Raw genomic sequence first — 3,792 nt, forward strand, 5'->3', positions numbered from 1 at the left:
TATAAGAAGCCAGAGAGCGGAGGGAGGGCCCGCTAGATTACGCAAGATAAATGATGAAGAAAGCGTTTCCAGGAAGAGTTCACGCCGGGAATCCCGGGCAGGTGGAAGGACGAGAACTTCCTGTGCCGCCCCTGCCGCTGTTCTCTGGCCAGCGGGAGTTGTAAGGGTTTTCCCCAGAGCCCTTGGGATCTGTGCATCCCACACAGATTGAGGCTTTGAGAAGCTGAGGAGGACTCCTTTCCCGAAGGACTAGTGGGGCCTCTTTGAATAGCTGAGAAAACAACACCTGGTGTAGGTTTCTAGATATTTATCCTGTTGCCATTTTGTCTCAGTTCTGCTTAAAATGTGAGATCTTTCCCCTCTGCTTGGAAGCCCTGGGTTCTTGTGGGGCTCATAGCTTGGATGATCTTGAATTTAGAGGTTTTAATTTAGGTAGACTAAATCATTCAAAACAAACAAGCCAAATGAAAGAGAGGGATGATGATGATGAAGATAATGTATTGTTAATGTAAATCTATACCTATATGTAATATTGCATAATAATATGCAATAATATATATTGCATAATTATGTATATATATATATATATCTCTCTCTCTGTACACATGCACAATTGGATTGGTATGTCTTTCTCTGTAGGACACCCTCAAAAGCCACAGCTATGATGGTTTAAGATTTGACTAATGTTAACCTATGGGGCGAAGCACCCTGGCGCTCCCAGCCTCTGGGGTCGAGAAGCCAGAGTCCTCCCAATCTGTTTCTCAGCCAGCCATCTGGTCTTAAGTTCTATGGCATGCTTGCCAAGGTCCAGATGTTCAGCCACACTTGAGGCCTGTTCCCAGCACTTTTGAGCCAACCCTCCCCTTGCCTGGATTGCCCCTGTCCGCAGAGCATCTTGTGGAGTCAGCTGAGACTCCATGTCTTCTGGGACCTGTTCTCTAAGCCACTGGTTGCACTTCATCTTTTCTTTCTCCATATAGTTTAGCTGATGCTTCTAATACAGCAGTTTGGGCAATCTGCCTGTTTAGAGAGTTATTACTGTGTATAGATCTCCTCTCCTGGACTGCAAGCTCCGGGGGTTAACACCCTATCCTTTTCAGCCTGGAATTTTCTACGACACCTAGCACAGTGCTTTGCATGTAAGAGGTACTTAATATTTATTTTACTTATTAATAATTTTCCAATTATTGTATTTTGCAGAAAAATCATCTGATAGTATTCTTTGGGCAAGGAAGAAGACCCAGAAGGAGACAGCTGGGGTCTACGGACCGGGTCACTCTGGTTTCTGAGTAGTGTTTGTATCTGTTATGAGCTGACATAATGAACAATCATATTCCCAAATGCAGCCTCCAACTAATAAGACAATCATTGCTTTATATATTTATCATTATTAGGTGGACAAAAAATTTTAAAACCTGATTTTTAACAGAGGCAGATATATTTCAGTTATGTAAACTCTTTTCTTTGCCAAAAGCAACTAGAATCCCAGAAAGGGAAGATTAAATTACTGAAATATGAAGGATGGAAAAAATTGTCTTTATTAGTACTAAACTTAAGAGGTACTTGACTTATTTATTTTATGGTTTAAAGATTAACTTTTCCCTTGGTCCTAGGAGGGACACACAATTCATAACTCTCCTAGTCTTTCCTTAAACCCTTGCCGTAGGGGAAAATTAAGCTTTCATAGATGCCAGCAGCCTGAATACCCAAGAATTTGCCATTGGCAGGATTCCTGCTTCTCCCTGAAGCCTTAACATCAGAACTCCAGAGAAGCCTTCCCAGATGGGGTACACTACCAAAGAACTCCTGTTGAGAGAAGCCCACGTTTATGGTGCCCTGAGTCTTTCCTGCTACTTCCTCACTTGCCAGCCTGCTACCTCACTTTCTCCACATGGCAGATTTTAAGAAAATTGATGAGGTAGGCCTAGAGTTAGTGTTCAGTAAATGTTATTAAGTGGTTGAATAAACGTGTGCCTTTAACATCTTGTGTCTCCTTTTCTATGTCATTTTTCTCCTCTTCCGGGACCCCTCTGTGTACATTCTCAGGCCTTAGCCACTCCTCCCTCTTCCCCAAGCCCTCTCCTTACAGTGTCCCATACATTATTAGGGGGTGGGGCTTTCAACATGTGCTGGCCCTGAAGGTGACTGATTTCATAATCTATAATTAACATGTATATGGGAAACTCTTATTGACTTAAAGATTTGCCCCCTAGCTGTTTTTGAAAAAAATAAAATAAAATTGAAGGACTCCTGGAGATACCTCTGCCTAACCCAAAGAAATGAATCTCTAATGGTGGGGATTTCAGGTGCTCTGGTAGATATTTTTGAATATGGGTATAATGAATATTTTGTCTTCTGTTTGCCTAGCATCCAGGGCCGGGACTGGTGTGATGTGACTGAGGAGCCTAGGGCACAAAATTTGAGGAGGGGCTCACTCTCAAAACCAACACTGCATGAACCAGAATATGAGTGTCTCCTTAAATTTTGTCCTGTTGGTGCTTTGCTGACCTCCTCTTGTCCCAGCCTTGTGGAATCGATTTCCCTTTCTGCTAATCATGTCTTCATTTTCCTTTGAGAAACACCCTTGCACAAACTCAGTCCTTGTGGTCCAGGTGGAAGTGACAGCACAGCTCAGGTTTCAGGAATAGACCCATGATTTAGGCCTGGCCAATCAAAGCACACAGCCTTGACCACAATGATTGGTTTAGGAATGACGTGTGACCTAAGCTGGGCCAATAGGAATCTTTCCTGGGACAACCCAGAAAGAAGCACACTCTTTACACAGCATTATTGAGCTGCTAGAATGTAAACCTGGGACACGGTGAGGAGAGAGTGAGCCTGAGAAAGAAACCACTTCAAGGGAAAGGAGAGCAAAGAGATGGAAAGAGACAGATTTCTGAAATTGTTGAAGCGCGGTCCCTGAAGAGGACTCTATACCTTGGGCTTTTTACTTACAGGAGTCAATAATTGGGTGTCCGTTATTTATACAAATAAAATGGGGTTGGGTAGGATGAGAAGGGCACTGCTCAGTCTCACTTCTCCAATCATACTGTTTTCTAAGGTAACTTCATCACAACATATAATCAGAATGAGGATGTCATTTGTTGTTTGAAAAAAACCTCTCTGAGTTTTCTTGTCGTAGATTTGGGGCCTGAGTGAATAATCAGTCTCTGTGGCTGAAGTTTCTCAGCTACTCCCCAGTAGACTTGGAAATTTAATTTCTCGTCCCAGCAAACTTCTTTTTCTACTTCTTTCCTACACTACTGGGAAGTGGGCTAGTAGAACGAACCTCCCTCCCCCAAACTGTGCAACTGCAAATGGTGCAGTAAAGAAACCCAGGCCTTTGACCTGGGCTTTAACCAGTTTCTAGGATCCCTGCCAACACAGAGCAGGAAGCAAAACCAAACAACATTTTGCCACCCACCTGTACCCAAAAAAAGTCCTGATGGGAAAACATGCCAGACACTGACAATATTGGAGACTGGGCTAGGTAATGATGTCAGGAATGACAACAAAGAGTTTAAAAATAAGACATGCCCTAAAGAACCTGACTCTCTCACAAGGAATTCAAGAGAAGGTAAAAGTGGAAGAGTTGAGGGTGTGAGATGAGCAACAATAACGTTTTAAGAAGTCATTGACTAGAGATGAGGGGCAGCTACTTCTGGGAATTGGAAATAGGCAAGGAATCTCTCTCCTTTTTATCTGGGTCTGTGACTCTCTGGGTCACAAAGTCTGTGTGTTAATTTTGGCAGGGCTGTGGACTGACTATCCCCCAGAGAATTCTGGTTGTGG

This window comes from Equus caballus, chromosome 4 (genome assembly GCF_041296265.1).
Source record: "Equus caballus isolate H_3958 breed thoroughbred chromosome 4, TB-T2T, whole genome shotgun sequence".
Taxonomy (NCBI): domain Eukaryota; kingdom Metazoa; phylum Chordata; class Mammalia; order Perissodactyla; family Equidae; genus Equus; species Equus caballus.